Below are 10,607 nucleotides of genomic sequence, written 5' to 3' on the forward strand. Positions count from 1 at the left end.
GCATAATTTTCCAGTATTCTCTCCTGTGTTCGTTTTATTTCTTTTTCTGTTGTCCTTTTTTTCTTTCTGTGAATTGTTGCATATGTTCTAAGAAATGATAATGATGCAATCAAATGATGATATTGTGAATTACTGATCATGTACGTTGATGTTTCATTTTGATTCTTATTTTTTTGATTAGCAAAAATTAAAATTAAAATCAATACATAACAGAGAGCAAGGAGGGTATAAAGCAGGTTGTGTATTTATGTATCCCAGTTGTGAATGAGAAGCAAGGAGGGAGGGTATGGCTTGTGTGAATTCTTTTCCTTTGAGATCTTCTCATCTCTACAAAATCATCTCCTTCCTAAATCCACAGATGTGCAATGAGACTGCGAGCCATTGATTATCCACCTGGGTGGAATGCACTGGTGTCAATGTGTATGAGTGAAATAATTTCAAAATCTTAGGAGAGAGTGCAGTTTTTAGGTACAGATTTATCCCAGAGTCCCCCTTTGCACGAACTGGCACCCTTTGCACAAGGGTGGGCAGCCTGCAATCGTTCCATTCCTCACCCAGGCTGTCCAGGTAATGACCTTCCCGTCGCTGTCCACTGAACCAAGAAAGCTGAAAGGAGATGCGATCAACAGACGGTCTCCCATCCGAGCCCGAACCCCGCCAGACCCTGCTGAGCTGCAGGGCACAACCGCGAGCATGCGCACTGAACCATTTAGAAACCGGAGGCCGGCGGCCCCCGCCGGCATCCCCAATAGCCCAGACCGGGGAGGGCTGCGCTGCCTGGCCGGATCGCGGCGAGGGGCCCTCCCCAACCTGCTGTCCGCTTCCCGACCGCAGGCCCCGTCTGGCCGCCAACCCGGTGCCAGCGTCGCCCCCGCTCGGCCTCCCGCCCGCACCCTGCCACATCGGGCGCGCTCTCGGCGCTGCCCCTTGCCACCCTGCACGCAGCCCAACACTCTGGGTTCCCTGCCAGCACACTGACACGCCCCTGCCGGGCAGACCCCCGCCGCTCAACCCACCCCGCACACTCCACGGACCCAGCGCCGCCTGGGGTCGGCTTCCCCCTCCCCCACCGCTCCCAAACCGCAGGCGCCCCCGGCCGCTTGGCGCCCTGGGCTGGGCGCAGCACCGTTCGGGGCCAGCCTCCAGCCTGCGATGTGGGAAGCGGCCCCGCGGGGAACCTATCCCTGAAGCTGGCACAGTCGCAGCCCGCAGGACACCAGGCAGCCCTTCACACAACACCCTGACATTGGCGGGGCGCCTCTGGTTCGCTCAGCAGTCGGGACCAGCTCAAGGTTCTCCTGCCCTCAGCTCTGACTGGGAAGCCCAGCCGGCGCCCCAGGGCTTGGGCGAGCCACTGTGCTCTGGCTGTTGGGTGGTGCGGGGCAAGACGTCCGCAGGCATCGTTCCCTGGCAGCGGAGGTTGGACATATTTAAAAATGTTTTTGCATGAGGAAGAACAAAGAAATTTCAATACTGCAGGGTGTTGAAAATAGATGGTAATTCATATTTTAAAACTTTAATTTATGCATCAGAAGAAAGCAAAAAATGTTCATTTGGTATAAAATTTATATTTTGACTACTGCATTTCTTAGTACAACTTATGTGGACAGCTGGATTGAACACCATAGAACATGGAACCTTGAATCGGGCATGAGATTTTGTAGGTTTGTCCAGAGTAATGCCCTGATAAATCCCAGAGTGATCTGAACAGTGAATTAAAAAGTATTTGCCAAGTCCCCTTGGGATAATGGTGAAAAAGGGGAAAATCCAACCTCCTCAAGTGAAGAATTCTTGATATCCTCACAAGCAGTGGCGACAGACAAAGTGATAGGCTGAGCCCTCAATCTTGGGGTTTGTTCATTTGAAACTTAACCCCACAAAGGATAGGTCAAGTTAAAATTATGCCTAAGACTCTCCCCCAAGAGAACCTTTTTTGTTGCTCAGATAAGGCCTCTCTCTCAGCCAACACAACAAGCAAACTCACTACCCTCCCCCTCTCTATGTGGGACATGACTCCCAGGGGTATGGACCTTCCTGGATACGTGGGACAGAATTCCTAGAATGAGCTAGGACTCAGCATCAAGGGATTGAGAAAACCTTCTCAACCAAAAGGGGGAAGAGTGGAATGAGGCCAAGTAAAGTTTCAGTGGCTGAGAGATTCCAGAGTCGAGAGGTTATCCTGGAGGTTATGCTTACACTTGAGGTAGATATCACAATGTCAGTTAAGGTGTAATGGAGAGGCTGCCTGAAAATGTAGAGCTGTGTTCCAGTAGCCATGTTTCTTGAAGATGATTGTATAATGATACAGCTTTTGCAATGTGACTATGTGATTGTGAAAACCTTGTGTCTGATGCTCCTATTACCTACTTTATTTACAGATGAGTAAAACATATAGATTAAAAATAAATAAATAATAGGGGAAACAAATGTTAAAATAAATTTAGAAGATTGAAATGCTAGTTATCAACAAAAGGTAGGGTTAAGCGGTGTGATACGTATGAATTTTTTTCTGTTTTATTTCTTTTTCTGAATAGATGCAAATGTTCCAAGAAATGATCCTCATGATGATGAATATGCAACTATGTGATGATATTGTCAGTTATTGACTATATATCAAGAACGGAATGATCATATGGTAAGAATGTTTGTGTTTGTATGTTGCTATGTTCAATAAAAAAACAATTCTCAAACATACTACGCACACTGAGCAAACACATGTTCTAGTCCATTCCAATATAGAAGTCTGCTTGGTCAGTAACATGAAAAATAAAAATAAAATTATACCACTACTAAAAATCTCTTGTATCTAAGTAATTCCTTTCTCAGACTTATGCTCTTCCAAAAGATGGATTAACAGAAGGAAGGAAAGAGAAGTGAAAATTGAACAAAATTATAATCTAAACCACCAGCAACTCAGCTCTAAAATTCTAAATCTGTTGACACAACTATTAAGAGAGACACAAGCACACCACAAGAGGGCAGCTCTACCTTTCGAATAATTTCTTTGTCTTTGGAAAATCTGAGGCATGGTGATGGGGCCAAGAGCAAAAGAAAAAAAAAGCAAACCATAAATTCAAAATTAAATTTATGTTAAATAAATTATGTTTATTATTTATAAAATTATGTTAAATAAATTTAATTTATTAAATCATAAATTCAAGCTACAATGCAAAAGCAATGCAGAAAATGTTTGAGTAAAAATACTCAGAAGTGGATGTATCTTTTCTGCCTTATCCTATTTTTAGATGAATAAAAATGAGGCTAAGACCAACCTTCGAAGATTTCATTTTAATTGTTAATATGTTACCCATTTTATAGTGAGAAAATCATGCAACTTAAGTATGATCAGTGTGAAATACATCAAATGAAGTCAACTTTCAAAAAGCATGTTTAAAGGGCACTGTCACACAAATATTTATTTCACTAGTGGTTTCACACTGCTTTTGATTCTTAAAGTTCACACTAAATCTTAGAGCTATTTTTAAAAATACAAATTTTCTTGAATATTGAAAAAGTTCCAGTGGGATACAGATATTATCCTGCAACAAATAATTTACCAAGCAAAAGCTATAAAACCTATCTTCAAATAATAAATACATTTTATTACCTTTTTAACCTTAAGACATAAATCTAATGCAAATAACAATATTCTCAAAACAAAGTAAAAACACATGCCAAAACATTAAAATATTACAAAGTTTTAGACTGACATAGGATTCATGGAATTAAGATTATTTTCAAACAATATGGCTTTATTTCCAAAATGCACATTACTTTTCAGAAATGTTCACTCCTCATTTATTTAGCTATTACATTTGCTTTAATCTTTTTTATTAAAGGATTTTCTTGCTTTTCTCTCAATATTGAACATACAACTGTATTTTACTACATCATAAATCAAAGAACAATGAAAAGTAGAATTTTCACTGTCATTCCTTTATAATAATAGTTAAATATTTAAATTCATAAATTAAGAATATTTTCCTCCTAAGTCGAAGAGAACAATAACTATTTACTTCTCTTATTACATCATATATAATTATTAAGTACAAAAAGGGTTTCTTTATATAACAATAAATTCTAGCTCAGCCTACCAAATGGCTTGTCAAAGACAACCAGTAAAACCATGTTAAACTTTTAAACTGCCTGGATTTATATATACTAAGGCTAGCAATAACTAATCACGTGTCCTTCAAATTCCTTCACCAATGTTCATTAAATGCTAATTATTTTATATTAATTACTTTTAATACATTATCTGGTCATGTTTTAGTGGGATTTTAGGGAAGTGTTTATAGCACTCTACTAACATCCTCCCAATATTTGCTCTCTCCTTCTTCCAAAGTAACAAGAATTTTAGGCAGCCATAAGGCCACCTTGCTGAACATTTTCCAGCCTCATTTTAAGTTAACTTGCAAATTAATGTACACTAAGCCAGAAATTCTCAAAAATGTTGGCTCATGATACTATCAAACTCCTAGAAGAAAACAAAGAAGTATCTTCAGGAGCTTGTGTTAGACTTTACACCCAAAGCACAAGCTTTAACAAAAGAAAAAAAGATAAATGGGACCTCATCAAAATAAAAAACTTTCATCCCTCAAAGGATGCGTGCTGATTTGAAAGGATGTATGTACCCCAGAAAAACCAGGTTTTAACCCTAATACCATTTGGTAAAGGCAACCGTTTCTTCTAATCCCTATTCAGTACTGTATGTTTGAAAGTGTAAATAGATTACCTCCCTGGAGATGTGACTTATGGAGTCAAATCTTGATGTGCTCTTGATGTGATCTTGAGTGATCAAGAGTGGTTGTTAAAATAGATTAGGTGGAGATATGTCTCCACCCATTCAGTTGGGTCTTGAGCAGTTTATTGGAATCCTATAAAAAGAGGAAACATTTGGAAAAAAAGAAGAGATTGAGAGAGAAGAGAATGTTGCAGCACCACGAAGCCAAGAGCCCACCAGCCAGCAACCTTTAGAGATGAAGAAGGAAAATGCCTCCTGGGATGCTTCATGAAACAGGAAGCCGGGAGAGAAAGCTAGCAGATGATGCTGTGTTTGCCATGCACCCTTCCAGTTGAGAGAGAAGCCCTGACTATGTTCACCATGTGCCTTCTCACTTGAGAGAGAAATCCTGAACTTCACTGGCTTCCTTGAACCAAGGTATCTTTCCCTGCATGCCTCTGATTGGACATTTCTATGACTCATTTTCACTGGGACATTTTCTCAGCCTTAGAACTGTAAACTAGCAACTTCTTAAATTCCCCTTTTTTAAAAGCCATTTCATTTCTGGTATATTGCATTCTGGCAGCTAGCAAACTAGAACAGGACTCATCCTGAAAACTAAATAACAATTTATACAATGGAGAAAATATTTGGAAATGACATATCTGAGCATTTGGATTATCAAATTTCCAGAATATTAAAAGAAATTCTTTTACTCAACAACAAAATAACAACCCAATTTAAGACTTAATAGACATTTCTCCAAAGAAGATAAACAGATGGCCAAAACACAGGAAAAGATGCTTATCATTATTCATAAGGGCAATGCAATCAAAACTACAATGACATACCATTTCACACCCACAAGAATGACTACTGTTAAAAAAACAGAAAATTACAAGTGTCAGAGAGGATATGGAGAAAAAGGAACACTCATTTCATTGCTGGTGGGAATGTAAAATGATGCAGTGCTGTGGAAGATAAAGTTAAGCATAAAATTACCATATGACCCAGAATTATTAGAATTGCCAAACGAACGAAGTAACCCAAGTGCCCATCAACTAATGAATGGATAAACAAAATATAGTCTATAACACAATGAAATACCATTCAGCTGTAGAAAAAAAGAATGAAGCTCTGATAAATGTGATAACCTGGATGAATCCTGAAGACAGCATGCAGAATAAAATAAGCCAGACACAAAAGGACAAATATTGTATGATCTCACTGATAGGAAATAATTATAATAAGCAAACTCATAGAGTCAGAATCTAGAATACAGGTGACCAGGGGCCAGGGGCCAGGGTGTGGACAGGGAATAGGAAGTTGTGGCTTAAAATGTATATAGTTCCTAATTAGAACAATGGAAATGTTCTGGTAATGGAGGTGGTGATAGTAGCAAAACATTGTGAATATAATTAACAGCTCTGAAATATATATATATACATATATCTCTAAAGATGTAATTATGATTTAAGAGATGATTGTGTTTACTGAATCAATATATAGAAATTCCTTTTTGCTTTCTGGTATATTGGAGCAGACAGAGGGGAATTCATGAAATCTCTAAATTGTAATCCAACTGCCTTGATCTGTGATAATCACTGTATAGCCTTTACCTTCTGCCCCGTGACTGTAAAAACCTTGTGATTCACCTTCATTTGTACCCAGATGTACGCAGTTCTTCAAACCTAAGCGTCTTGTAATCAGTAAAGATTACTGATGTTTATTAATGAAAGGTACTGACTGGGTCAGCCCAGAACTAACCCACCCCAAGTTCAAAGTTATCTTGATAACCAAGACTGGATCCACCTAAAATGGGCCCACCTGACATGCACAGTAACTTAGACTTTAATCTACAAGTCACCTATCCAGCATTATAATACTAAAAATCATGCCCATCATCATATTAGGGCCGCTATTTTCTTACATACGTTCTATGACTAAGCATGGAATCAGTTTGCACATGCTTAATAATTAGATCCCATCTAATCATCTGGGGCCACTGTGCTAATTATCCTAAATGCTTCCCATCTTTTTCTCTAATAAAGCTATCAGAATTACTGCAGTTCAGAGAGATGAATTTTGGGCCAACAGGCCATCTGATCTCCTGTTACATGCCTAACAATAACCTTTTTCTGTCTTTGAAACCCTGGTATCTCAGGAATTGGTCATTTGAGCACATCAGGCAAAATAATCCACCTACTTTGTCAAGTAACAAAGGTGGTTAGAAAGGGAAATTGCATATATGGTACTAGAATAAAAATCTTAAAAACAACCCATGGAACTACACAACACAAACAATGAACCCAAAGTAAAACCATGGACTATATTTAATAGAGCAATTATAATACTGTGCTTTCAACAATTATAACAAATGTACCACCCTAATGCAAGGTGTTAATAATAGGATGGTATACTGGAATCCTGTACTTTATGCATGAATTATAAACCTACAATTTCTCTAATAAAAAATCAATAGAGAACTGATAGAAAATATGGAAATGACAGGAAAGGATATTAAAATAATTATTGTAACTCTATTACATAAGTGCAAAAAGTTAATTAGTAACAAAATATAACGATAACCCAAATCAAACTATAATGTCTAAAATGAAAAATTCATTGCATGACAGTGGCAAATTCAACATTTCAGAATAAAAGAAACATGAACTTAAAGATACCACAATAAGAACTATCCAAAATGAAATGCAGAAATGACAATTAAGGAAAAAATAATTAACAGAACAGTAAGCTGTGGAATAAATTCAAGGAGATAAACACATATGTAATTCATGTTCCAAAAGACAGAAAAGGGGGGAGAGAGAAAATCTATTTTAAAATATAATGGCAAAACTTTTTCCTATTATACCCAAGAAGCTTCAACAAGCCACAAGTAAAAGTAATCTGAAGGAAAAATACATCAAGACACATCATAATCAAATTGCCTAAAACTGGTTATAAAAAGAAAATATAAAAAGCAGCCAGATTAAAAAAAGATAGGCTACGTATAGAAAAACACAGATAGGAATGACAACTGAATTCTCTTCAGAAAAAAAGTAAGTCATAATATAATGGGCACCATGTTATTCACATCTCTTGAAAAGATCAGTGAATGGGAAGTTAATGCTTAAATTGTACAGTGTTTCTATTTGGGATTATAGAAAAAATTTTGGTAACAGATGGTGGTGATGGTAGCACAACATGGTGAACATAATTAATAGGATTGAATTATATATTTGAATGTGGTTTAAAGGGGGAAATTTTAGGCTATACATATGTTAGCCTAAAAATGCTCTTTCATGAATTGTAATAACTGTATTACAATTATTATTGTATTAATTAATAATTGTATTAATACAAGGCTAATAATAGGGTGGTTTGCCGGGTTGAATCTGTGGTGACCCCAGAAAAGTCATGTCCTTTAATCCTCATTTAATATTGCTGGCTGGGAGCTTTTTGATTGTTCCCACAGAGATGAGACCCACCCAATTGTGGTGGCAACTTTTGATTAGATAACTTACAGAGAGTTGCAACTCTTCCCATTCCTGATAGCTCTTGATTAGAATCCTTTAAAAGAGGAAGCATTTTGGAGAGAGCTCAAGAGCCACAAGATACACAAGAGCCCACGCAGTCAGAGACCTTCGTAGATGAAGAAGGAAAATGCCCCTGGGGGAGCTTCATGAAACAAGAAGCCAGGAGAGAAAGCTAGCAGACGTCATCATGTCTGCCATGTGCCTTTCCAGTTAAGAGAGAAACTTCATCAGCCTTCCTTCAGTGAGGGGAACCATTTGTTGATGCCTTAATTTGGAGATTATTATAGACTTGCTTTAAAATTGGGACATTTTCACAGCCTCAGAACTGTATATTTGCAACTTAATAAATTCCCCCTTTTAAAGGTGTTCTGTTTCTGGTATATATCACATTCTGGCAGCTAGCAAACTAGAACAGGTGTTAATATGGAAACTCTGTATTTTAGGTATGCTTTTTCTGTACCCTGCCACTTTTCTTTAAAAAAAAATAAAAAGATAACTGAATGGGAAGGTAATCCTTAACGAGTAGAGAGGTTCTTTCTGGGGTGATTTGGGAAAAATTTTGGTTAGGAATGGTGGTGATATTAACAGACCTGTAAATGTAATTAATACCACTTACCTCCATTATTTGAAAGTGGTAAAAATGGGAAATTTTATGTTTTATATATGTTACCACAATGACTTTTAAATGGACTATTTATTTAGACAAAAGGAATAACAAAGTAATGCTGAGTTCAGATCACATATAAAAGTATATGACAAAAAAGCACAAAGGTCAAGAGGTTTTTATACTATGTTGGGGAATGATAGTCCACTTAACCATAGGCTGTAATAAGTTAAAGGATCTACATCACACACCCTACAGAAACTACTAAAATAACAAAAACAAAGAATTATAGTTTAGATGGTGCTAAGAAACCAACAAAGGAAATAAAATGGAATTAGGAAAATGTAAATGGTCTGAAACTCTGAATCAAAAGGCAAAGTTTGACTGAGTATACAAAAAAGCAGGCTCAGTACAGGTTGCCAACAAAAAAACACCCTTTAAATATAAAGGCAGGAATAGGCTAAAAGTTAAACAATAGGAAAAAATACCTTGTGCTAATACATACCTCAGCAGAAAACTGGAGTGGCTACATGAACATCAGATAAAAAAGATTTCAAAGAAAAAATATACTGCCAGGAATAAAAGTCATTTCATAATGATTAAACCATCAAGAGTACATAGTGATCCTAAATATATATTCTACTAAAAGCTTCAAAATACAGGAAGCAAAACTGATAGAATCATAGAAAAAAAGTAAATTCACAATTACAATCAGAGATTTCAACACCCTTCTCTTGATAACTGATAGAACAAGTACTTGGAAGAGAATAAGAGTACAGAATATCTGAATAATACTATCAACCAACTTAACCTAATTGAAATTTACAGCGCACCCCACCCAACAACAGAAAACACACTATTCTCAAGTTAGCTGTTTATCTAGAAGATCAACAGACTTCTTTTTTAATAAACAGTTGCTCAATGCCAGTAGTTATTGAATCAATCACTATTCAGCTACCTTACGGGATTACAGAAAGCATTTTCTGGATTACAAGAGTTGTGCCCAAAATAGCTCTAATTTTGTAAGAAATAGTAGGTGAATCTATAGGAGTTATCTCCTATTGTGCAGAGATGGTGTCTGTGAATGGAAATAGCTAGGATGCAAATGTTTCTCTAACTCTGGGAGTATGACAAGACTAAAGGAAACAGTAATTGTGTTTCTACTGAAAACATTCAAAGTCTGTTAATTGTGGTGAGTCTATTTTCTGTGTTGCAGTCAGAGAAGCACAATTTAAGGAAAATATAACTAAAATTGTTTTCCATACAGCAGCTGCCTGGGTCAAATATATGTTCTGGTTAAAAATATTCTAATAGCAAATGAAAAATCTACTCTTTCTATTTAAAATGTGCATTTTTATAAATTGAAAGAGTACATTTTTGCTTTTCTACTAGAATATTTTCTATTTTGTATGCCATCACTTAAAAATCTTTGAGAAATCTCTCTGCATTCATAAAAGTTTTGTCACATCATAATAAATACATAAACAGTTGTTGGCCATAGTTTTGACCCTAAGGAATGTTAAAGTAAAACTAGAGATAGAAAGGGATCAGGGATTCTGGAGACATCAGTCTTCAGACAAGTTTATTTTCAGCCAAATACAAAATTATTTACTAGCAAGAAAGGTGATAAAGGTCGTTTGTTTGCAAAAGCTATACAATGCAAAAACAAGTTCCAAGAAGTAAATACTTCTAAGGCTAGGATGTTAATTTCCCTTAAGCAAGTCTCTCCCACTCCTCATTGTGC

The sequence above is a fragment of the Tamandua tetradactyla genome, chromosome 2 (assembly GCF_023851605.1).
Source record: "Tamandua tetradactyla isolate mTamTet1 chromosome 2, mTamTet1.pri, whole genome shotgun sequence".
In the NCBI taxonomy this organism is placed as follows: Eukaryota; Metazoa; Chordata; class Mammalia; order Pilosa; family Myrmecophagidae; genus Tamandua; species Tamandua tetradactyla.